The following is a 12,361-nucleotide window of genomic DNA, read 5'->3' on the forward strand; positions in this document are numbered from 1 at the left end:
GAGAGCCTCCCATCGATATAATGTACTGAAGACCGCGTGGCTACTCAGTGCAAGGTACCGTTGGTCAATTATGTTACTTAAGTAACTTGTGTACCTGCATTGATAGACCAGCCCTTAGACTATGCTGCTTCATGGTATGGGAAATTCCCTCCTTTCTTAGTTTTCCATGACTTGGGTTTTCTTTTTGGTTTCAAGTTGTTTGTGTTTTCACATTAACTTTAATGACCCATCACTTGTCTTTTCATGGATTGTACAATGCTAGGTGTTTACAGCTAATCTCTTCTGGTAGGGGAGGCAGCTCCTCCCTGCCCATCTGACCACCTCCCTGTTGTGTGACGGAGCTGAATGTTGCAGCACAAATGATGAGCACGGTTTTATATCTACACAAATACATAAATGTATAACCACGGTCTGTATACTTGTCTCTTAATGACCATCAGGTTCAGAACATTACCAGCTTCCATAAAAGACCTTACTTGACATATCTTTAAATACAATAACATTGTATACCACTAGTTGATTCAGTTGCTTGCTTTGTGGGGTGCAGACCCCTGTTTTCCCCCTGGGGTGTCTGATTGTCAAAGCCATTGTCCTTTTATTGAGTTATATTGGGGTGAATTTGGCCTGTAGCAGGGTTTCCCAAACTTTCAGAGTTAGTGACCCTCTTATAGACTAAGAAATGTTTTGTTGGCTCCTCTCCATGAACTCTGTCCCTAATCATGAGCAGATGGAATCTTGTAGCTATAAACACACCAGATATTACCAGTTATGAATTTGTGAAAAGTGAACTTTAATAAGAAAGGAAATGTAAAATTTTAAAATACACCCAATTGAATGTGATAGATGAACCTGTCTTGCTGATGAACGATGTGCTACATAAGGCTGCCATGGGGAAACAGAATCCTCAGTTATTTTCAATCAACAATTTATTGCCACCTGTAACAAGGTGCTGTGGGCCCAAGGAAGGGTCGTGATGCCCCTGCTGGGCAGAATGAGGCCCTGCAGGCCAAATACCCCGGGAGCAGAGGGGCGGAGCCAGGACAGGAAGGGGAAGTTTAAAAGGCCGGCCTAGCAGCTCAGTCAAGGGGAAGCTGCTGTTGGAGAAGGACATGCCTTCCCCAAGGCTGCAGGCTGGGCTTGACCCAGGCCCCACAGCTGTGTGGAACAAACACCCCACTGACCGGAGCCTCCAAGGCCTGCCAGGCCCTAGTGACTGGATAGGGTCACCAGGTCCTACTAACTGGGAAGGGCTGCCAAGCCCTAGTAACTGGGAGAGGATACCCGAGACCACTGACTGGGAGAAACCCCCCGAGGCTGGCCCTGATCTAGAAGAGCTGCCCGATGCCAGGGACCCATTGGAGCTGCCTGAGCCCAGGGTACCAGAGGACCCACTGGGATCTGGAGGAACTGCCATCCCCTGATGGCCCCGAGGAGTTTGCAGACCTGCCACCGATGAGGGACTTGTGGGACCCCTGCTCGCTGTCTACCCCAGCGCCTTGGAGGAAGACCCCTGGCTGCAGGTACCTGGGTGCATGGTGGGAGGAAGTAGCCCAGGGACAGCTGACTATAGAGTGGCTGAGTCTGTGGTCATGTCAGTCAGTGTGTTGTGGCTGGGTCTCTGCTGACTCAGTGGCAAACCACTTTGCCACTGATAGGGCCCTGGGCTGGGACGCAGTGGAGTTGGGTGGGCCTGCGTCCCCCTCCCCTCTTCCCTAGCCACTCTGGGAGTGCTTGGCTCCTCTGAACCTATCTGCCAGAGGATACTGAGCTTACCAGCCCCGCTTGCCTGAAGGCCAGAGGCACCAGACTGCTTACCAGTCCCGCCCTGCTTAAGGGCTGGGGGCTATAGACAACTTTGTCATGCCTGCCCCGCTTGAGTGCCAGGGGCTACAGATTGTGTGGCTAGCCCGCCCTGTCTGGGGGCCAGGGCTAAAGACTCATAACCCGCTAGCTTTTTCCCTGTGTAGCAAGGTGCTGTGGCCTTCCTCGGAGCCTGAGCCCAAGGAAGGGTTGTGACACTCTGGCTGGGCCGTGTTGCCAACCTACGCCACCATATGAAGAGAAAACTGACTCATAGAAATACAAGGATGAAAAAGAGATGAAAAGTTACAGGACTTTCCTAACTAAGGGTTGAGTATTCCTTCTTCAGAGATAGCCACACTGCTGAGTTCCTACCCAAAAAAAGTCTGTTATAGGATTCTGTCACTGGAGGGGTCTTTTGCTTTATCTCGAAATGGCTCAGTCAGTGTTGTTGAAACAACACATCCTGAATGAAGGAGTTGGTCATCCTCCTCTTCCACACAGCGGGTCATCAGGACTCCTGCCCCTGGATCCAGAGTTCTCTCGGATGTTGACCACTGAATTTCAGTAGGTTGCTGACAAATACATCATTTCTTTCCATGAAGTCTGAAGCAAGAGAAAATTACTCCAAGTTTCCTCCTTGGGATTGGGAAGACCAATTTCCAAATTTGTTAATGACTCTAACTACCCTGACATGGAAGTTCATATTCAGTCTCTGGAAATGAAGAGCTGAACCTCTGTAGGTGTCCAAAGATGTCAGCAAGGTAAGCTAAACTTGGGGAGCAGAAGAAGGACCAGAATCTCATCATTATCCCTTAAAGGCAATGGGCCAAACCAGTCCTACTGTACATAAGCACATCTCCAGGGAGCCTGGGGTTGACCATGACCAGCCAACATGTTGGAGAATACAATTTGCCTTGTCTACGCTAGGGCTTTAAAACATCTGAGTTAAAATGTGTTAGCTAACATGTTAAAATATACATACCCAATATTAATGTTTGCTAGCACACCTTGTGCTGCTAGATATAGATATCTAGTAGTGTGTATATAATAAAAATCCTGAAGAACGAAGATATTTTGCCATTTCTTCCATAGTAAGCATTTCACCTATGAAACCAAAAAGTGTATTCTGGCATATATGACACTTGCTTACCAACCTCTTGCATGGAGGCAACAGCATGCAGTATTTCCATTCTTTTGGATCTTTGAAGCATAATGACCTCTCTAGTTTGATTGACTGCTCCACAGCAAAGCCATGAGAGTCTTTGAATAAACCAGAGTTTTGGGGGAGATATGTCACTATTGCACGAAAAGGCCTGTCTCAGAGGATCATGTAGAATGCTCTGGTGTGGCTTTTATATCAGGGTTTCTGAAGCTCTCCCACCAGCCATCTCCAAAAAAATTAAAAAATGACTCAAGCTTCTGCTGACATAAATATTTCTGAAGAAAGTAGGAGAATTTTCTCCTAAGGAGAAGAATAATATAATGCAGTACAGCATGCTTTCTACACAAGGGGAAGTTCCTGGTCACTGATCAGATTGCTTTGTGTCTCTACCTGTGCAAAGCAGCCTTAAAGCTGGCAGAACTGGCTACCTGGCAGTTCTCCTGGCATAGGGGTTGTGGTCCAAGACGAGGGGAGTAGTGTGTGCTGATGCAGTGATATACGCTGGCAATCTTTGGCTGAGCAATGGCCCCTTGGCGGAAGGCCACTGCAGTCGGGTGTAGTTTGGAATAGGTCTCACACTGCTCTAAATCCTGCTGGGAACAGCACTGGCTTTCTCCAGCCCTAAGGCTCAAGAAAGTGCAAATGTGGCTTAGAACCACCTTCCCTGCCATCTTAGCTGTGCCGAACATAATTATGACATACTTGGAAATCTGCTGCGAGCACTGGGCAGCCTGTTAACTTGTCTGTCATGTTAGGCCTTTTCCATTTAGGACTCAGCAGAAGCAGAATAATCTGGAATATTCAGTGCCCTTTGAGTCCTAAATGAACAGGACTGAATTCTTTTCCCCTCACCCCACTATGTCTTTGCTTCAACCTGAAATGGGAGATCAGAAGAAGAAAAACTAAAGTTAGATGAAAAGTGTCTTTCCTTCTCATCAAGCTTTGCGCTTGACTCCCGGGAACACAATTTTATCGTCAGTTGCTGAACTTTCCTGATTGATCTTCCTATTCCTTATATTCTGGTAAGTTGTTCAGAGTTGGTTTTTTTAAATTGAAGAATATTGTTGTCCACATACTTTGCTGTGCAGTGCTATCCTGGTTCTTAAAGTAATGTCTGCAGTGATATTTTGAAATACTTCTCCTTGGTAGTATTTATCATTTTTTCTCTGCTTGATCAGGGAAATCTTATCAAATCCTGTGCACAATACTACTGGGCGTCCTTTACATTTCTTTGTTCCACAATGGTTTACAGATGGTATGATGGGGTTGATAACCCAGCACTTTTAAAAATCAATGCACTCACTTTATAGGCTTAAATGAATGGCCTGTCTTTTTCTCTTTCTTGCGCTGTGCTTCCTGAAATGGCATTGGGATAGCTTTAGATCTTAAATTATACATTATGGGGAAATGATTTCATAAACTGGTCGGGTTAACTTGACACTAATAAGTATCAGATGAGATTTGTTAACTAGATACATGCCAAATACTCCAATTTCTGTCAGAAGTAGTGACCTATTCTGCAACTCAGATGTCCCAACCACCCACAAGCATCCTTTTTTGCTAGTTTCTGCCCACCTCTCTACTTATATAGGGCCCGATTCTGCCACCCCTGCTGACAGTAATAGCACCTTACTGAAAGAGCAGTCCCATTTTAAGTAAATGGCACTACTGGCAACATAATGTACTGCTGTGCCCCAGAATCCTTTGTGCTGCTTACTGAATTGACTGCTGTCACTGCCAGCCCTCTGTACCTTTCAGCTGTTCCTTCCTGTCCGGTGTAAGGGACAAGTGCTGTCTCTTCTCCTGCACAAGATACAGGCTGCAGCACAACTGGTACGTGTGTGTGTGAAAAATGAGTCCTGGCAGGGGTCTGCACACTTTGTATACTACTGAGCACGGCTTGGGGCGAGGAGGGAGGATGAGCCATCCCTGCATACAAACATGAGGGAGGCTTGGGGGTTGGAGCTAGTCAAGACATAGAGGCTGTAGAGACTGAGCAGGAGCTTTGGAACAGGTGGGGGGAGGATTCCATTTCTACCTGTCATCATTCCATCCCCTGGTACCTCCCTGTGTCAAGAGCATTTTCTCAGGTTCAGTGCAGGGTGGAAGATTTAATCCCAGAAGCAGATGGAATAGTCATGAATGATGAGTGTAAAACTAGACAACAGCCCTTGCAAAGTGTTTTTCAGATCAGTCCCATCCCTGAACTCCTATTTTAAAGACTAGATTAGGCAAAGAACTGAAGAGTGTAAGCTCTTCAGTGCAGGGCCTGTGTCTACCTTTAAATCTGCACAGTGCCTACCACTGTAGTGTTTCTGGGTACTGCTGAAACAGAATACATGAACTATAGGGAACAATCCTGCACTAGAAAAAGAATAGACTAGAAGACCTAACAGATCTTTTCCCAGCTCTAATTTTTATCATAAATTCTACATAGATTGTAAACTTGATTTATTCTTGAAAATATAAGACATATGTTATGGGCCTTGACGTCAGTGGAGCTATGCCAATTTATGGAAGCTGAGAACTTGGTCCATATAGTGACAGAGGCAATACAGAAAAGGTTTTCTTCAGTCATTGATTTTGCTGTGTTTTGAAGGATCCAAGTTTTGGACTTCAGACGGCTGGCCACTTAAGAGTTACAGATCACATGAGTAATTGTTCTCATGACAGTAGCCCATTGAGATGTAAAACGGTTTGCTATTTGTATGAAAAAAGCTTCCTTCTCAAACCCAGGCACAGGGACGGGGTTAGGGCCTGGGGCATCTGTGCATGTGATAGGATTTTTAAGTAGACTCATGGAGAAGCTTCAGCAGGTATAACTTGAAGCGCACAACTTGAAGATCACTTGGGAAGCTGATTTCTCTGCCCTGAGGCATTTGGTGGCATCATGGCTATAAAGTTAAAGCTTGTTGTCTTGCTGCAAAACACTGTCTTGTGTTTGGCAGAACTGTCTTGGTGATGGAGGAAACAGACAGAGTAAGAGATTTTTTTTTAAGGTAAATTCTTCAGAATAACTTCATCCCCCAACAGTTGTGGAAACATTGTTTACAAAAACCTGGTGTAAAGAACATGGGAGAGCTGTATTTTTTAAATGAATACTATGGATACCTCTCTTTTTTTGACTCTGATCACGTTGTCTGCCAGATTGTGCAAAGAATTGACTCAGTCTTGGATGTGTTTTACAGGAAGCAAAGTTAGTAGTTGTAGATAGCCCAATTACTGGTGCTTAACTGACAATACAGGTGTCAGTTCCTGTGAATGCCTCCCCACCAAGCTCTGATCAGCAGGCTGACTGATGACCTGGGAAAGAGAAAAGGGGGGAAATCCAAACAGGGAAAAAAATAAAATGAAGGACTTGGAAGGGGTTAAAATCCTCATCTGTAAAAGCTAAGAGAGAAACAGAAGAGGATAGTGACATCTGTGGAGACAATGATTCTCCATTCCCAAATGTCCGAGACCTGCGAAACAGTGCCACATCCAAGGGTTTGTATTTTATGAGATTGGAATCCCCCAAAATAGTGATTCTCTGCACGTTTTCTAGCCAGTCTTCAGTTGACATGTTGGAAGTAAGGCAGCCAGCCCCAGTTCATGTCCCTGTCTCTCTTACAGCATGTAGCACTCCGTTGGTTATTAACATTATTAACTACTGCTACTGGTTTGTTGTACCTCAGCAAAACACACAGTCCCATAGAATTGGTGGCAGGGACCATGTTGGTCTGTATGTTCTGTGAGATGCCGAGACACTCTTGGGCATAGTAATTTCAGTCTCCAGAGATCAAAATTAATTACTATACTTCAAAGGAGGGGCAGTCAATTATTTTTTTGTCAAGATTGAAGGTATAGTCAAGATCCAGACTCCAGAAAAAAAAATTAAAAATGAAAAGCGCCTGGCAGTCTAGCTTTGGCCTGCGCTCTGCCTATTGACTACCCCTGCTTCAAAGTCTGTTATTTAAATGCAGTGTATATAAAATATACCCTCCTGTATGTTTTCCCTTCTGTAAAATTCCAATTTTCACGTTTGCTGGTGTAAATACTGAGGAACTAGATTGAAGTGAATGTGTAGAATCAGAGTAGAACTGATGTGAGAAGAGAAGCTTAGTAAAGGAAAAGCCGTATAGACTTTCCTTTACAACTGATTTCAGTGGGGATTGTATGAGTGTAATTGAGGGCAGAATTTGACAGATCAAATTAGTCCTGCTCTTAGAAGAAAGGCCAGGTTTAGGAATAGGAGTTTCTCTCTTAAAATGGGGCTGCACAAAAGCTGGAATTAGGAAACGCCTGTAAACCAGAAAAACTTGTAAATTGCTTGTAAATTCTACCTTGGAATTTGCCTAAACTAAGATGCAGCACCCTTATCTCATCTTACACCATCTATGACTAAAGCAGAACAAATTTGACTTAATTTTGGCAAGCCACTCAACAAAAAAAGCCTTTTATTCTAACTGTGCCTCTCCTATCCCTTCTTGCTCAGTTCAGCTGCAAGTTTCAGTGCATTGGAGGTTGAGGCACCCCCATATGTCACTTCACTGACTGTACATCACTCCAAAAGCCAGCGAGATGAAAATAAACTTTAGCTGAGTATAAAGTGCAGGGAGGTTGACAAACTATCCTTGCTTTTTGGCCTCCTTCTTATATGGTTTCCTTATCCTACTGGTTACACTTAAACTGGAAACAGAAATGTGTGGTGGAAGAATCAGTTATGATGAAACAGTTCCTTTGTTGTTAAATATGAAGGTAGTAATTTAGTAACTTACATGGTCATCCATCTGGAATGCTCTGACTTCTTGGTTACCAGACTTATTGTGGCTTAAAAAATTGTTTGTAACTATAATAGTGTTTATGATAATATTAATGTTAATGTTTTGTTGTAAGCAGTGTTGTTCATTTTTCCAGCAAAAAAGGTTTAAGCCCCCTAAGAAACAGATGGTGCAAAGGTCAATGCGGTATTGGTAGATTGGCAAGGAAAATGAATGAATATATCATGATTGTGATTCTAGTAGTAGATCTATTAGAATCAAAGGAGGGAACTGTGAAGGGAAAACAAGATGGGGTCTCTGTTTTTGCTGAGAACTGATTTTAGAATTCACTGTAAAAAGTCTGAGATAGAAAATGTTTTGTTAGCAGTTATTTAATCTTAGAATGTTTTGTAGTAATGAAATAGTTAAGAGGTCTAGACACTAGTAGAGATGGAATGCAGAGAAAGACCTTGTAACTTAGATAAGGAAAGTTGCAAGTATTCAGTTAGAAAATTCCTAGATAATACTTTTTAGTATGTATGACCATGGAAACTGTGACATGTAAAAACTTGTTTATACCATTCTATAAATACGGTCTGTTTTTTGGAAGCAGGTGTCATTCCTTATGTTTGAAGGAATCACCTTCTTTACATAAAGAATATACATTGACTTTGCTAAATCTGTTTGGCTGTTTCAGGACATTCCGCTGAGCAAGAGAACTTGTTATAATAAGGACCCCTGAGTTTGGGTTCTTCCACACTGGGAATTCCTGGAGTGGACCACAGAGGAGAGAATACAAGTGCAGTTACCTGAAACTGTGACAGTATTTGTATAGCAGTCTAGACACTTAAATCACAGTATAGACATTAACTAATGGGAGACCGGTATATAAGCATTATTATCCTCACTTTGTAGACAGGGCAACTTGAGGCAGAGAGAGATGGCTTGCACAAGGCCATATAGCAACACCTCACTGGACAAGTCAGGATTAGAACGCAGGTCTGCCTTACTCCAGCCCACTTCTTATTTCTTCCACACAACCTGGCTGCTCTAAGACAGCTGCTTTTACACTAGACCTTGCTGCTTGGTGCAACTTAAAATTCTCATTTTTCTCAGACGTGTCTTTATTGTACAACTGAATACATGGTCTTTTTCTAGTAGGGTAGCAGACCCTGGGTCATTGTGTTGCCTATATATAAATGTGGACCTGGTAAAGAGTTTCTTATGAAGCTTGAGTACCATAATTGCTGGTGACTGGAGTGATGGTTAAATTTCTAATTGCAGAGAACACTAATCAGTGATTTCCTGGAGAAACTGCTGTAGCCAAATGTCTTTTACTTGGTGTTGCTGCTCTACTGGCATTGTCGACCTCTTGATTTTGGGTTTCCACTGTTTGTTAATTTGGTATATGGGTGGTGACTTTGGTGATTTATGTTACTGGATTCTAATCCTAAAAAATGCTGTATCCACACCACTCCCAGAGATTTTGGTATTGGGGCAGTGGTACTCCGCATCTATCAGAATCAGACTTTTGGGGAACTTTTTTCAACACATTTATCAGATGCTTTACCCTTGTTCAAAAAGTCTTGTAATAAATCATATCTCTACTACTTATTTGAGGAAAAGTGGGGAACTTGTTGGAAATAGTAACCTGATGCAACATGATTCTGAGTATACTGGACTCTTTTAGGTGCTATGCAGTAAGTTTTAAATATTAACATTTCCTTAGATTAATTGCACTAAATCTATATTTTTACATGCGAACACACATTATTCAATATAGAACTTCTCAGCACTTCCTACAATGCATCTGGTGTCATGTGGGACTGGCAGTAATGGGTGCACTTCCAGGTTAAAATGTACAACTGTATTCACAAGACCCATATTGGATCAGATTAATTGTCCATCTAGACAAGGATCCTGTTTTCTAACAGTAGCCAGGGCTTCGGATGGAATGAACAGAACAGGCACCCATTGAATGAACCATCATCCACTTTCAGCTTCTGGCAATCAGAGACTAAGGCCACCCAGATCATGGGGTTGCTTCTCTGACCATCTTGGCTAATAGCCATTGATGGACCTATACTCCAAGAACTTATCTAATTCTTTTTTGGAGCCTTTTATAGTTTTGGCCTTCATAACATTTCCTGGCAATGAGTTCCACAGATTGACTGTGTGTTGTCTGAAGAAATGCTTCCTGCTGCCTATTCAGAACCTTAAAGCCAAAATCTGGCTAGTTAGAATCTTTGGCTTAGGTAGCGTAAGTTGCCTAACAGTCCTGGGCCTGATACTAGTGGTGCTTAGCTATTATCTGGATCAGTTCCGTGGTAGAACACAGAAAACAGTGAAGCATGACAATTTCTGACTAAAGGATAGTTGGGATACGTGATTGTTATTAGAGGAGGAAGAGATGATAATGTCTGTTCCTCACAGCTCCCAGTGTAATGTGGTGCAACATGCAAGTGTGCTAGTAAGAGACTGATTTTCATGTTCTTGCTCTGGTCACCTGAGATGTGTCAAGTTAACAAAAGGTTAATACCCCTGTGACTCTAGTAGCTATTGTTAGGGAGAGAGTTTAGAGAAAAGCAACAAAAATGAGCAGGGGGATGAAGGAACATTTCAAAGGGCTACCTAAGGTGCAGGTGACAGCTCAAATTTTCAAACATGTACATGCCTTTTGCTGTGAATGCTTTTGCAAGTGCCTGAGTTATGTGCACAAAACCTTAATGCATGAGCCCAAGCAGGGTATTTGAAAAATGTAGGCTGGTAAGTCTATAAATATTTGAAGTGTGTAAATACCAAGGCCTCTGAGATGGAAGTGACTTGATTACTACAAGAATCAAGACCAGAGAAATAAATTACAAGGTAACTTTGCTTGCCGTTCCACATTTCATGCACACCATATGACAGAGTAGGAGAGTTAAATAATATAGTAGACCCTCGGTATAACGCCCTTCACAACAGCAAACCTTGGGCTATAGCAAACATTGTCCCTGGATCCCACCTCCAGCTCCACGTGCTGGAATGGGGGGCTGAGAGCTCCTCCGACCCCAGGACTGTAAGGATGGCTGACATGTCTTCTGGGGCAGAGTGCTCCTCTGGCTGTGGGGCTGGGGCTGGAGTGCTGTCAGCTGCTGCTGTGGCCTGGGGGCTGAAGGAGCTCTCTGCCCCCAGCCACAGCCCCGGGGCCGGAGGAGTGCTGTCAGCTCCTGCTGGGGCACTGGGATTGGATGAGCTCTCTGTCCCTGCCGGGGCCTTGAGGTTGGATGAGCTCTGTCACTGCCTGGGGCCCGGGGTCAGAGGAGCCCCCACCCTACCCTGCTTTGCTATAACAAACTCCTGGTGATACTGAACAGATGGCGTGGATTCCCAGGGGTTCATTACAGAGAGGGTTTACAGAGTGGAAGGAAGAAAACTTCTGGATAAGCTAAATGAGAACATGAACATTCCAATAGCTCACAATCAACCTCATAGCTAACAAATACATAGAAATTAGTAGTGAATTTGCAAGAAATCATAAATGTGTAAAATTCTCTTAGGGAAATGTAAGTATTATAATTTTCTTCAATATATCCCACATTGTACAGCCTCATTGTGGCAGTTTCAATGGTGGGGAATGGACAGATACCCAGGATCTTCAGATAGTAGATGGATATGGCTCAGCAGACAGTCAAGACCCTGCATGGTGTCTTCTCACTGCAATTAGATTGGAAACAGTTTTCCTGTCCTGCAAAATATTCTGAGATTTCAAAAAAATTTCCCACCTCGAATTGGGACAAAAATTCAAAATCTTGAAAATGTTAATGAACAGAAAATTAAAAAAAAAAAAAAAAAATTGGGGCAATCGAAACATTGCATTTCATTTTTACCATTTTAAATTTACATTTTTTGCCTTATAAACTTGCATTTCAAAACAAAGTTGCTTTGAGCTGGAAAAATGGAATTTTTAATTTAAAAAATGTCAAAACAAAACATTTCAACAACTTCAGATTTTTCCAAAATGTTTTCATGTACAGAAATTTGTCAAAACTGACCCTTTCCCTCAAAAAGTTTTGGTTTTGATGAGTCAATATTTTCTGATGAAAAAATGTTTTCTCAAGAAATTCCCAAAGAGTTCTACTCCTGACGCTGAACAGATTTCAAAGGATCCTGAGTGAATTTCCCTGATCATAGATACCTGATGCCTGCCTCCATGGGGGTTCAAGATAAGCTCTGCTGATATGACAGGCATTGAGGAAGTCAGCTGGTTGTTGGTATTCCAAACAGGAAGCAGCCAGCTGAGGAACTCTTGTGGAGTTGACTAGCAAGCCACTATTACCTGAAAAACGTTGTTATCCAAAACAGGTCTTGTCCTACGAAGTTTCAGACAAGTTATGCTCAGATAGTGACGGATATACTGCATGTAAAAACAATGGGCTGAATTCTCCATTGCCTTACAACTTATGTGAGTTACACCTGTACAAAGAGTGTGAGATGCTACCAAATACACCCACTCATACAAGGGATAGAATTTTACATCCAGTTTGCACTCTGCGGAGGTGCAGATGAGGACACAAGGTCCACAGCAGGGGAAAATTAGGCCCAAGTTCACAAGGCAGAAGAAAGCCTTTTCAAAACAAGAAAGCAATTTTTAAATGGATCCAAAATGGGTGGGGAG

The sequence above is a fragment of the Emydura macquarii genome, unplaced genomic scaffold (assembly GCF_026122565.2).
Source record: "Emydura macquarii macquarii isolate MOO-44397 ecotype Brisbane River unplaced genomic scaffold, CSIRO-AGI_Emac_v2 contig_3062, whole genome shotgun sequence".
In the NCBI taxonomy this organism is placed as follows: domain Eukaryota; kingdom Metazoa; phylum Chordata; order Testudines; family Chelidae; genus Emydura; species Emydura macquarii.